Source organism: Pteropus medius, unplaced genomic scaffold (assembly GCF_902729225.1).
Source record: "Pteropus medius unplaced genomic scaffold, Ma_sr-lr_union100, whole genome shotgun sequence".
Classification (NCBI taxonomy): domain Eukaryota; kingdom Metazoa; phylum Chordata; class Mammalia; order Chiroptera; family Pteropodidae; genus Pteropus; species Pteropus medius.
Genome location: NW_024344434.1, coordinates 2,084,506 through 2,099,652, shown reverse-complemented (window position 1 = coordinate 2,099,652; position 15,147 = coordinate 2,084,506).

Sequence of the window (15,147 nt, the reverse complement as noted above, 5' to 3'; positions counted from 1 at the left end):
AAAAATTACATGTTATAGAGGAAAACATGGACAAATTTTACTGTCCTATAGTTGCAAATTTCTATGTAATCAAAGATTTCTAAACAAATTTTAAAAACATACCACAAACTAAAATAAGGTATTTCAAAAACTTGTAACTCATGAAGTATTAATAACTTAATACATTAAAATTTTCTTTTTCTACATTAATAAGAAAAATTGCAAAATGAGGAAAAGATACAAAGAGATATTTATAAATTAGAGGCGTTATAAATGGCCTGTAGTATTCACATAGTTCAAGTTCTAACATGCTCTGCCATTTCTGTAGCCCTTATTTATTCTGTTATTTATTTTAAAATTTATCCCATGCCACTTGCCATGGTTATTTATTTCATTTGGGCAACTCTGTTTGTTAATCTCTTGAGATAAGCACTATCATTTAAATTTTAAATATATCCATCAGTCCCTAGCTCATTACTGGATACCCAGGAGAAACTCGATAAATATCACATATAGAGTTTGTTTTTTCTTTTTACGTTTAAACATCTCTGAAATGGATATGTACATTAATCTATGGCATTTGACATCTTCAGCCAGGTAGCATTCGAGACATAGTGGCCTTAACCACACAAACATGAACGTGGTTATTACTATTATCGCTTCCATTGAGTTATGTGCATTGTCGACACTGCACTTATTGACTTTGTTATTTAAATATATTTTTAAAAAGATTACACTATGATTTGATATTGATACAAAAAGTTAAAATGAAGGCAGCAGACATGGAAACAAATAAGATAAAAAAGGCAGCTATTCGTTATTGACAAATGGAACAATTTCACATCTTCTTGCAAAATGAAGACCAAGAACTTAGTGGAGTCTCAGAAAGGAAGGGACTCACAAGTGGATGAAGCTGAGTAAAATTCTATTCCTGAGATATGTACAGAAGGACCACTTAATATATGTCGAGTAATGCAACTCAAAGCAAGAGGAATTGCAGAATCTCAGAAGGAAACTCAAAGCAACAGGGGCTGATGTAACTGATTCAAACTGCCTCTTATTTAATCAAGAAAATAACAGAATAAATCTTGAAGAATGCATGTTAGCAGTTCAGAAGAAAATTCCGGTGTAATAGTAGAGCATTCTTTTAGAAATGCTGCCTTATCAGTATACTTGGTGATGGCATAAAGGGTGATATTGTGTGGATAAGCACAAATGTTGACCCTCAAGTCTGACTCTGAATATGAAGAAAATATGGAAATGCGATAACTATTTCACCTTTATTTTTTTCTTTATGCATAATAATGACAGCTGATAAAAATCTGGGCAACTATGTATAAAAGATCTCTTTTAATAGACTTATAAAATAAACAACACTAAGTGTTAAAAAAAATACCATGTTATAGTTATACATAAATAAAAGTGCAGCCCATAGTTAGTTGAGGTAGTTGAAGTGATCATTTTCATTAGATTGTGGTTTACCCTTTCACTGAAACTGAACTGGCCTTGTCAATAGCTTTCATGCAGAAAATGTAGCAGAGGTTCTTATTCCAGGCCTGGCCTTTAAGAGACCTGACGAATTTTACTCTTTTGGAACTTGGACACCGTTCTATAAAGAAGCTAGTCTAGACCACAGGAGAAGAGAGGCTATATGGGGGAGGAATGAGACACATCAGTGATTGCCAGCATCAAATGTCAGATGTCCGAGGGAGGCCTTATTGGATGTTCTAGGCCAAGCTGAATGAGTAATCTCAGCTAACATGACATGGAGCAGAACCACCAGGCTGAGCCAAGCCAACACATAGACTTCCGAGTGGTAATAAATTATTATTTTTATAAGAAATTTAGTTTTTTGAGGATGCTTTCTTATGTAACAATAGATAACTAAAACAGATTTGTTTTAAAAGGGGTTGTTACTATTACAAAAACATCAAATATGTAATATTGGCTTTGGGACAGAATACCAAGAGGAGGCTGTAAGGGCTGCAAGAAGATGGTGAAAAAGCAGTGATAAGGCTCTTCATTAAGGCTAGAAAAGTGGTGAACATTGAGTGTGGGCACTGTTATTGAGGGGTGGGAAAAAGAGAATAATATAGTGTAGTGGCAGAACTATGAGCAAGACTGCCACCTGTGGTACGTAACTTGGGAAAAGAAACCTCACCAGGTAAACTTGTGGATCTAGCTAAGAATATTTCCAGGTAGACTGTTTAAAAATACCAGCTTCTTTTAGAAACATATAATAAAGTTTTGCAAGAGAAAATTGAGTTAAGAAGTGAACTGTTTAGTTTTAAGCACAATTTAGAAGAAACATGGAAGACTCGGGACATTTTCTTCAGCTGGAAAATATTTTCAAAGTGAGAAATGGCCTCATGGAAAAGACGAATCTAGAGTACTTCCAATGAAAGCATCCTTAGGGTCAAAAATGATATCAGGAGGGTATGAAAATGCACAAAAAGTCAGACAAAATACTCTTTGTTTAGACCTCAGAAAGATTTAAAGTGGTGCTTGGTAAACCCTTTCAGATAAACAAAAGAGCTTCTAAAAATCTTAAGATAGTGTCTCTCAGCTGAGATAATCTGTCTCAGAATGAATTATGGATGTGGCTTTGAAGCATAGCATAAACTCAATAAAATTTATGGAAAACCCAGTTTTTAAGAGGATTGTATTAGTGAAAATATCACCAACTTAGATTAACGATGAGAGAGTAGTTCACAGTGAAAAGGAGGTTCTTGACTTTCAACTTTTTATAAGCAGGCTAAAAGAGCTACTCTGTTGCAAATATTCTGTTTCTTATAAGGGTGCAAGCAAAAACCCAGGGGAATTAGAGAACCAAACCTAAGAAACAGAGCTTAATCAAGGAATATCCCCTGCCTCAAGTTGGAGAACTGACAAGATGTGCTTGATTACAAAATTACTAAGGACTGGTTAATATTACATGCTCTTCTTATGAATAACTGTGGCAAAATACACATAACATAAAATTTACCTTTTAGACATTTTTAAGAGTATAATTCAGTGGTATTAAATACATTCTCATTATCCATCTTCAGAAATTTTTCATCCCAAACTGAAACTCTGTACCCATCAAACAACTCCCCATTTTCCCCTAGCCACATCATACTACTTTTGAGGCTATGAATTTGACTGTTCTAGTACCTCATATGAATGGAATCAATTGTCCTTTTGTATCTGGCTTATTACACTTAGCATAATATTTTCAAAGTTTATCCATGTTCTAGCATGTAACAGAATTCATTCTTTTTTTAAAGCTGAACAGTATTCCGTTGTATGTATATATCACATTTTGTTTATCATTCGTTGGTCAATGGGCATTGGCCTGTGTCCACCTTTTGGCTATTGTGAATAATGCTGCTATAAACATTAGTATATAAATATTTATTCAGTTCCCTAGATGTGGAATTGTTAGATCACAAGGTAATTTCATGTCTAATTTTTTGAGAAACTGCCATATTGTGTTCTGCAGTGACTGTCGTTTTACATTCTCACCAGCAACGCACAAGTATTTCAATTTCTCCACTTACTTCTTTTTTCTCCCTCCTTCTTTCTCTCTCTCTCTCTCTCTGTCTCCCTATCTCTCTCTTTCTGATAGTAGACATTCTAATGGGTGTGTGAATGAGAGGTGATATCTTATTGTAGTTTTAATTTGTATTTACATAATGACTAGTGATACTGAGGATCATTTCATGGACTTATTTGTCACCCGTATTTCTTCTTAGGAGAGCTGTCTAGTCACATTCTTTGCCCAGTTTTAATTGGGTTGTTTGTTTTTGGTTTGAGTTGTGAAAATCTTTTTATATATATTCTGGATATTAATCTCTTATCTGATATATGATTTGCAAATATTTTCTCCGGTTCTGTGAGTTCTGTTGATAGTGAATTTTGGTGCCAAAATGATTAATCTTTTTTTTTAGGCTGGTCTTATAAAATAAGTTTGGAAGTGTTTTCTCTTCTTCAATTTTTGGGAAGAGTTTGGGGAGAAAAGGATTAGTATTAATTATTCTTTAAATGGTTGGTAAAATTCATTAGTGAAGTTTGATTACTGATTTTGATTCTTTGATTTTTTGTTACTGACTCAATCTCCATGGTAGTTATAGGTCAATTCAATTTTCTATTTCTTCATATTTCAGTCTTTGTAAGTTGTATATTTTTAGAAATTTGTCCATTTCATCAAGCTTACTCAATTTATTTCTGACACTTGTTCATGATTATTATGATTATTTCCTTGATAATTTTTTATTTCTACATTAATAATAATATTTTCACTTTTTATTTCTGATTTTAGTAATTTGAAATTTTATTTCATTTTTTTCTTAGTTGATCTAGATAAATGTCATTTTGGTGATTTTAAAAAATAATGATTGGATTTGTTGATTTTCTTCTTTATTGTTTTTCTATTCTCTATTTTATGTATCTCTGCTCTAATATTTATTATTTTCTTCCTCCTGCTAGCTTTGGGTTTAGCTTGTTTTTCTTTTTCTAGTCCTTTAATGTGTAAAGTTAAGTTACTAATTTGAGATCTTCATTTTTAATGTGAGCATTTAAATATAAATTTCCCATTTAGCACTGCTTTTGCTGCATTTAATAAATTTTGGTATGTTTTAGTTTGGTTTTCATTTGTCTCAAGATTTTTTCTAATTTTTCTTGTAATTTTTTTGTTGACTGGTTATTTAATAGTGTCTTGTCTAGTTTTTACATATTTAAAATTTTTTCAGTTTTCCTTTTGTTATTGATTTCTAGTTTTATTCCATTGTGATCAGAAAAGATACTTTGTATAATTAGAACTTTTTAAAATTTAGTAAGACTTGTTTTGTGACCTAACATATGGTCTGTCTTGGAGAATGTTTCATGTACAGTTGAGGAAAATGTGTATTCTGCTGTTGTTTGGTGGAGTGCTCTCTATATGCCCATTAGGTTCACTTGACTTATAGTGTTCTCAAGTCCTCTGTTTCTTTATTGATCTTCTGCCTGGTTGTTCTATCTACTTAAAAGTGAGGTGTTGAAATCTCCAGCTGTCAATATAGACATATGTATTTTTCTCTTTAATTTTGCCAATGTTTGCTTCATATATTTTGGAGCTCAAATGTTTGGCACACACATGTTTATAGTTATTATATTTTCTTGGCATCTTGACCCTTTATTAATATATAATCTTCTTTGTCCATTTGACAATTTTTGACTCAAAGTTTATTTTATCTAATCTAGTCATCTCAGCTCTCTTTTGGTTACTATATGCATGTAGTATCCTGCGCCATAATTTCACTTTCAACCTATTTATGTCTTTAGATCTAAAGTGAGTCTCTTGTAGACAACATATATTTGGATCATATTTTTTAAATTCATGCAGTCGGTCTATGTCTTTTGATAGAGGAATTTAATTTATTTATATTTAAAGTAATTACTGATAAAGAAGGACTTACTTTTACTATTTTGTCATTTGTTTTCTGTATATCTTATTGCCATTTTTGCTCGTACTTCTCCATTACTGCTTTATTTTGTGTTTAGTTGATTTTTGTAGTGTCATATTCTGATTCTCTTCTCATTTCTTTTTGTGTGTATTCTACAGATATTTTTAGTGGTTATCATAGCAATTATATATATTACCTATAGTTATAACAACATAATTTAAATTGATATCAACTTAACTTTTATTGCACACAAAAACTTGACTCCCATACAGCTTTTTGCCTCCCACTTGTGTTATTGGTGTCACAAATTACAGTTTTATACACTATGATATCCACTAACATAGGTTTATAATCTTTGAATTTATCTTTTAAATACTGAAGAATATAAAAAGTGGAGTTATAAGCCAAAATTATAATTATACTGTTTTTTAAAATATATTTGCCCATGTATTTATCTTGACTGGAGATCTTTATATGACTTTGAGGTATACTTAATATCCTTTTATTTCAATGGGAAGAACCACCTTTAGCATTTTTTTTTATTGCTATTGTTAATAAACTCTCAATTTTTGTTTATCTGGAAATGTCTTAATTTTTCTCTCATTTGGAAGGGTAGTTTTGTTAGCTGAAGAATTTTTGGTTGACAGCATTTTAAATATGTCATCCCATTGCCTTTTGTCCTGCAAAGTGTCTTCTGATAAATCAGCCAGAAATATTATTGAGGATCTCTGCTATCTGATAAGTTGCTCCTCTCTTACTGCTTTCGAGATTCTTTATTTGTCCTTGTCTTTTGACGGTTTGATTATAATGTGTCTCAATATGGGTTTCTTTGGAATCTTTACTTGGAGCTTGTTGAGCTCTTTGGATTTGTAGATTCACATTTTAAATTAAATTTAGGACATTTTTTGGTCATTATTTCTTCAAATAATCTCCGCCTCTTTCTCTCTACTTTTCTGTTACTCTCATAATGCATATATTGTTCTTTTGATGATATTTCACATCTCCCTTTGTGTCTGTTCACTTTTCTTCATTCTTTTTCCTTTCTAACTTCTGAAATTTGATAATTTCAATTTTACTGTCTTATGTTCACTTACTCTTTTTCTGCCTGCTTCCATCTACTATTGAACACTTTATTGATTATTTCAATTCAGTGATAGCTTTTTCTCAGCTCTAGAATCTGGTTCCTTTTAATAAATTTTTGTTGTTAATATTCTTATTTTGTTCATATATTATTTTACTGATTTCATTTAGTTCTTTTTTTAAAAAATCTTTGAGCATATTTAAAACAGCTATTTTAATGTATTCATCTAGTAAGTCTGATGGCTGTGCTTCTTCAGGATGGTTTTTACCAATTTTAATTTTGTTTCTTTGAATGAGTCATGACTTACCACTTTGTTACGTGCCTCGTGATTTTTTGTTGAAAATTAGGCATTTATAAAACAAAACAAAATAAAATAAAACAAAAACAGGCCTTTTTTTTTCCAGTTTTTGTAGACTGGATTTGTTCTTGGACAGTCATTCGCTGAGTAGCTGGGAATCTAGGAATCAGCTTGAGGTAACCTTAAGGTCTTCTCAGTTCTTTTCTGAGCATGCTTCTTGCCTTAGCTTGCATGTGGCTTTCTTAATTTTTTTTATACATACCTGCTTTTGAATGTTTTAATTTTCTAACGAGTTTCACCCAGATTCTTCTGAGCCTTAAACGGTCTACTTACAATTTTTTCACCCATAATTTGCTTTTCAGGTACATGTGTGTCTATAGTTCCCTTGCCACCATTCTTCCCCACCCAAGATCTGAGTTAGGCAAGACGGAGACCAGTTCTCACGCAGCCCCCAGACAGGTTATAACGTTGCAAGTATAATCTAGCCTGCTCCCTTTAGTTTAAGGGAGGAAATTGGAAATTACGCTGTCTCCATCTGATTAAGACCACACCATGCAGAGAAGGGGTGGGAAATATTGAGTAAAAATAACACAAAATTTCCTAATACTTTGAATGTGTTTTTTTTTAAACTGGGTATTTGTTTGGTCACTGTAAGCTTTATACTATTTTTCCCCTCAGAGTTCTTGTAAGGTTAATTTAATCACCAGTTTCCTTTTTTTAAAAAATTTTTTATGGAGTGAACAAGGGCTTGAAACTTCCTAATACTATTTTGCTGATGTCACTTTATTTTCCTCATTTTGAAGTAAGCACCTAGTAGTTATCCAATCTGTGTCTTACCATGTATGTGGCATTTGAGGGAAAATAACATCTTTTTAGTTTATAGATCTCCAAATCAAGAGTGTTGCATCAAGGAACTTTATACATCCAGATGTGATGAAAATTATAAAATTTGAATTTTGAGTTTCTGTCATAATGGAATGAGACTTTTGAAGGAGGAGTATTTCACACATATTTCACAAGTGGGAAAAACACAAAAGATTGTAGTCAGAGGATATGCAATGGTAGATCATTTTCAAAGATGGCTAAAAAGAAACTCTCTTTTTCTCATACATGCACACTCATTCTTCCATCGAGAATTGGAGTGTATTTCCCCTTCCCTTGATCAGCGATGGCCTTGTAATTTGATTAGATTAATATAATGCAGTTAAAAATGATGCTTTTGGACTACCAGGCCAAGACATTACAAGATCTTGTATCTTCTACTTTCAACCTCTAATTCAGCCATCATGTAGAGAATCGTAGACTAAGTCCTAAATTGTGATAGAACACATGGAAAGACAAGATATATAGACAGATCCCCAGCTGAGCCTTGTAGGCACCACATATTAGCCTTCCCTGAGCCCTGACCAAATTGCAGAATCACAAGCAAACAAAAATGGTTTTTGTTGTTTTAAGTCACTAAAATTTTTTTAGGGGGTGAGGGAAAGTGGGAGGGAGAATGGTTATGCAGCAAGGCCACATTATTTATCTGGGACAATTATTTAATAGATTTTCATGAGTAATTTAGACTACAAGCAAGTTTCATCTACGTAGCTGACCTCGGAAAATAGCCCCTGTTTACAATGAGAATTTTGCTTATTAAATTCTATTTTTGGCATTTATAAGATATGAGACAATATTAAGTGATTTCACCTTTTTGAATCAAGATTTACTGTTCTGTAAAATGAAGATAATTCTGACATAGATTTTTAGGAGGAAGAGATATTCTAAAATGTGGCTTTCAGTCCATATGCATATCCGCACAATGTACACAATTGCACGTGGTCATGCTATTGTCTAAAACACAAAGGATGATTCCTGCCACACAGTAGGCATGTTAATGGTGGTAATTAAAGGAGCCTTCTTCTCTTATAAGAGGGATATTCTTAGACATTGAAATGTGATCAGACCTCAAAGGAAGAAAGCTATAATAGTAAACTGACAGATGTTTGGGTTAAGTTAATTAAATTATTAACATGAGTTTATATTTTTAATGGGATTGGAACAGTACATGTCCACATAGTAAGCACTAAATAAATGTTAACTAATATTATTTTTGTCATTGCTGTTATTATTTCAACAGACAGGTGGCTTCGCCTAACATCCCTTTTGGTCATATCGAGAAGAAAGTGTTTGTCAGGCCTTGCTTTAGGTCCTGGTACCCTCACATTCATAAACCATCTTTGGGATCTTTTTCACATAATAGAAAACAATAAGACCACAACTGTATCCCATGCCCAACAGATGTATCTATTTCATTCTGACATCTTCAATTAGTCATACATCTTCTCTATCTTAAAAATTATTTCCCTTCAGAGTAACTGAATGGATTTATAATTATTACTATTGTCGAGAAAACATAGACTTGGAGAAATGCTTGATTGCTAAAACTAAAATTCTCCCAGGAATGCTCTATTTCTTCCATTTCTTCCCTTCCCTTCTTCTCTTTTCACTACTTGATAACCTACCGCTTCTAAGGAGTGTTGAAAAACAAAATGATTTCCACTTTGCTTTCCATTAATTTAGTCACTTATTCTTTAGGTCAGACGTTTTTTGAGTGTTAATTTTGTGCTGGCATCTGATTTTTAACATAGAGGGTTTTAGACTTCGATAGCCTTCAGGGCATCTTTGATTTCACTTTTTTTTTGCTACGAAGTTCCACATGTCTTAAGTCTCCCACTAAACGACAACACTCTGATAAGTAATCTGGATCTCTTTAGCTTAGTAGTAGCCTCAGATCCTTTGTATTTTTGACCTAATTTCTACATGTACCAAGAGAAGTACTTATCTAAGGCTGTGTAACAAATAATCCTAATACTTAATAAATTAAAAAATAGTAATAATTTATTATTTTGCATAGTTTCTGTTGGTTACAATTGCAGGAGCAGCATGATAAGGTTGTTCTGACTTGAGATCTCTCATAAGATTACAGTCAGATGTCAGCTGGGGCTCAATCACTTGAAGATTTGACTGGGGCCGGAGGCCCCACTTCCAAAGTATCTTATTTATGTGGCTGACAGTTAGTACTGGTTATTGGTAGAGGCCTGTGCTCCTTTCCATGTGGGCCTTTCCACAGGGCTTCCTGAGTCTCCTAATAGCAGGTGACTGGGTTCTCTCAGAGCAAAAGTGTTGAGAAAGTAAGGCAGAAGCTTCAATGCCTGCTGTGATCCAGACTGAGGAATCATATTCTGTTGGTCACATCAGCAGGCCTCTAAGGAGACTACAGAAAGGAGAGATACTAGAAGGTATTAAATAATTGGAGATCATACTGAAGGCTGACCACATCATCAGCATGCTGCTTTGAGTTTTCTAGAGTAAGTCCAAATCTAAACTTCTGACCAGCCCAGCTATTGACCACCTCTCTCAGGAAAAAAGTTGTCCTGTACTTTATGAAAATACCTTCCTCCTGGATTTTCTTCAGAGCCGTTATTCCTAAACAATGGTTCTTGATTGACTATTATTTATGCATTCCTTCTCACCTCTCTTATTTTAGAAAGAAGGAAGGAAGAGAGTAAGAGAAAGAAAAAGGAAAATCCTACCTGGGGTTTTTGATTTCTTTCTTAAAGTGTTCTGGGGTCCTAATTGTCACACCGAAAATAATGTTTTTCAGTATGATGTTTTAAAGGAGCAAGCTTCTTAATGATGTCCAAACTTAACATTTCTTTGTCTATTGATTATACTGACTTGTTCCTTGATGTTTTTGACAGGTTCTCACACTGCCTCCATGAAATGAAAGTGATATTTTTTACAAATATGGCCTACTTAGTTCGGATCTATTCTATATATACAGAGAATATTTAGTATTTCCCATCAAACACACAGAATGTGCAGCAATTAGAATTTTTGCCACGGTCTACTCTGCAGACACATTGCTTTGGAAAAAAGCATATATTTGCATTTTAAAACAAAGTTCTACATTGATGCTGCTATCCAGTTTGTTTTTCCTTTTGCTAAACTTGGCAGGGTTTCTTTCTGGTCATATAGACACAGGCCTCCTCATAAAGCACATAGATGTTTTTAGGCAAGATAACCTAATGGGTAAGAGCTCAGGCTCTGTCATCTGAACCTGGATGTGGATCATGGTTCTGCCATTTATGGCAAAGGGGGCATTTTGCAGGTTACTTAAATTCTCCAAGCTTTAGTTTTCTCATTTATAAAATGAAGATAACAATAGCACCAACTTTATAAGGGTTGTCAGTTCAACACTGGTCCTCTCAGCTATACTCAAAAACTAATTTTGAAATGAAATCTAAAATAGTCACTGCGTTGATGTATAAAGTGAAATGGTATAGGCCAAAGAAAAGCTAAGACCACTATATTCTGAAAACACACCTAGATGTATTCTTCTTACAGATGAATTCAGACAACTACTACTCTGAGAAAACACTCAAACTGTTGCACTAGTAGGTATATCCAGTTAAAAATCGATCACATATTAGACATATTTTAGACATATTTCAGACTTCTTAAACATTAATTTCAATACTTAATGGAAATCAAGCTTCACTTTTTGCAAGAAATATTAGGTCACTGTCTGATGTCTTTATCAAAGGATGGTAGTTTCATCTTTTCATGGAACACTTCTGTCAATTTAGAAAATGGGGAGACGTGAAGCTCAACAAGTATTTTTATTTATAAAATATGCACAAATTTTATTCTAATAATATATTTTGTACATTAAAAATATAAACAATGAGTAGAAAGTTATATAATGAATGAATAAAAATAGTGATTGCTAATTTTTTTTGTGTATGCCTATGGATTATCTTGTCCACATAATAGCATCTATATATTCTATTTTGGAGATTGCTGTTCACTCTTAGTTGAACATGACAAATGGTTGATTAAAACAACAATGAGATACAACTACACACCAGTTAGAATGGCTAAAATCCAAAACATTGATGACATGAAATACTGGTGAAGGATGTAGAGCAAGTCTCATTCATTGCTGGTGGGAATGCAAAATAGTATAAGAACTTTGGAAAACAGTTTGACAGTTTTTCACAAAGTAAACATAAGCTTATCATATGATCCATCAATCGTGCTCCTAAGTATTTATTTAAATGAGGTAAAAAACTCATGTTCACACAAAAACATATACATGTATGTTTGTAGCAGCTTTATTCATAAATTGCCAAAACTTGGAAGTAACTAAGATGTCCTTTGATAGGTGAATGGATAAATAACCTGTGGAATTTCATATTAAAATATCATTAAATGATAAAAAGAAATGAGCTATCACACCACCAAAAAACATGGAGAAAATGTAAATGCATTTTGCAAGTGAAAGAAGACAATCTGAAAAGGCTGCATACTGTATGATTTCAACTATATGACGTTCTGGAAAAGGCAAAACTATAGAGACAGTAAAAAGATCAGTGGTTGCTAGGGTTTCAGATGGGAAGGGGAGGGAAGTTGGGTGGAAGAATAAACAAGTGGAGTGCAGGGCATTTTTAGAACAGTGAAACTATGCCGTATGATATTGTAATGGTGGATACATGACATGCATTCATCAAAACCCATAGAATGTACAAGGCAAAGAGTGCACTCTAAAACTGTGGAATTTGCTTAATAATGTATCAATAGTGGTTCACCAATTATAACCAAATTACCACAGGAATGCAACATAGTAGGAGAAACTGGGTGAAGAAAATAGTGGTATATGAAAATTCTAAGTACTTTCAGTTTTTCTGTTAACCTAAAATTGCTCTAAAAATAAAACTTATTTTAAAAACCTAGACTCTAAAAAAAAAATAGTTGTTTTGACTGAGTTCAAAAATGATGACAGCTGCCAAATTGATGTTCTAAGGTGGACGATGTTTGCAACATGGTAAGGAAAGGATTGTGTTTTTCTGAACATTCTATTCCAGGTGAAAGATTGGCTTCCCTTTCTGGAAAGACAGCTTTTAAGCAGACCAAATTTGAATCTGGGTTCCAATACTTACAGCCACATGACCATGAGCAGCTCACCTAGCTCTGTGACTCTCAGTTTTCTCAACTGTAAAATGAAGATCATTTTATGATACCTAGCTTCATAAGGTTACTGTAAGGATTCAATAGAGACATATGTAACAGACTAGCTAGCAGTAAGCACCAGTGAATGATAGTTTCTGTTAGAGAAATAAGAATAACTATTTTCTAAGAACCATCTTTACATTTTCTACCTTGGCTTATACTGTTATTGAAATTAAAAATCATGATATCTATTAAAATTCTCTAAGTGATGCTCAAGTTTACTGAAGCATAGGAAATAACTGGAAACCATATAGTTCTAAGCAATGAAATAAAATGAGGCTAATGTAAATAAAAGAGTTACCTATTGGCTTTTCCCAATTAATTAGCATACACACGTTCAATTATTCATACCTTAGGGAACTCATTTAGGCAATCAGGTATCCCATAAATATTCATCTTATTTACCTTCAGTGTCTCTGTCATTAGGATTGGAAATTGGCAGTGTTTTCTCAATATATTTCACAACTGGTTGCTTTGGAAAAATTACCTGGGATTAAATTTGTATGTCATTAATAGTGAAAACGATCTGCCACCTGAATGCTGAAATAACAAAATGATACTCTGTGTGGTTGTCACCTCCTAGTTCTGGACTCCATCATCTGAGAGACTGAGCTCTCTCCCTGGGCCAGATGGGACTGCAGAGGTGCCATTCTGACCTTTGGCCACTAGCATGTGCTCTTGAATAGTTTTTCATGACAGTCAGGCCATGGGCCCACAGGAACTGAGAGGTTACACCTCTGGTTCTAATTTGTGAAAGAGGCAGAAAGAATGTGATTTATAATTGTGAAAGCATTGTGCCACCAACACAGACATGACTTCATATAAGACACCAAGAATGGCCTGGACAGCATTCGCAGAGGGAAATATGCCATCAGGATGAGCGACAAATTTTGTGGGACCCAGTGCAAAATGAAAACACAGGGCTACCTGCTCAAAAATTAAGAATTTCAACAGAGCAACAGTGGGGCCTTTCTCAGTGTGAGGCCCTGTGGCACCACACAGGTCACACACCCCTGAAACTGGCCATGCATGCAATACAATGATTACCTTCTCCCTAACTGCCCAGCATTGGACAACAAAACAGAGACGAGTGACCCTTCTTGGTTATTAAGAAATCAGTTGTATATTATAGATACTATTTCTTGTGTGCTTATTAGAAGTAGGCCTTGTGCTAGGCTCTGACATTTCCTCTGACCCTTATAGTGTGCCTTCAAAATAATCTTTAGTGTCTCTGTTTTACAGGTAAAGAAACTGAGTTTTAGACAGTGACTGACTTATATAGAGCTTGTAAGTGACTGAATCAGAGGAGAAACCCAGATATATCTGTCTGACTCCAATGCCCATGTGCTTCTCATGTGGATCATGTTGCTTTGCAGTATTGGAACTTATGAAAATCTGAAATATATAGCATGTGCAGCTTGGGGGTAACTTTTCTATTTTCAATAATTTTATTTAACTTAAAGTTTTTGCCATCCTCCTCAGATCCCTTCACCATGCCCTGTATTCCATCTTCCAGCAATAGGAAACATTGCAAAAAAAAAAAAAAAATTACAGAGCAAATTACAAGTGTGGCTTCCACCTCTTGCCCTCCAGGCTGCAGACAAAAGCTCTTTTCATTGTGTCAAAGGGATACAGTCAGCTGAACAGTATAAACTAGCAGGACGATTTAGTTTCCAAAGAGAAGCCTAGTCTAAACTTTTTTGATCCACACTTGAAATAAATCAATATGGTGCAGGACGGGTCATGAAAGACCCTTTGAGAAGGGAAAGGTCTTCAGAATATAGAGTGGGGCCAAGTCTTTCTCACTCCCAAATTGTGCAAAACCCAGGGGCAGGGTGTGTAGCGGGGGTTGGATATCACGGAATGGACTCTTGAAAGTCTTTTCTTACTCAGTGATAAGGAAACAATTCCAGAATGTCCCCACCTTTGGAAAGGAAGGCTCCTTTTGTTTGAAGCTTAGCAAAGCTACTTTGGTTGCCATGAAGACAGAATCAGTACGAAGGACCTTTTTAGGCTGTGTTCCTCTTGGAAGCCACAGCCCCCTTGCAGCCAACAAACAGCATGAGTGGGCCAGCTTTCCCAAAGCTCGGCTGCTCATTAGAGCCATCAGTTAACCCCCTGCCCCTGCCCATTGCCTACTTATTGTAATTAATTTTATGGCCTCTTTTTAAAAATCGAGAGAAAAGAAAAGGGAGAGCTCTACATTTTATGCTACATTGCACAAGCAATTGAAAGTTGCAGGGAAAGAAGAAAAAAAAGTCCAAGCGCCAAATGTGTAGCAGGCTTTTCTTCTATTTTAAATGAGC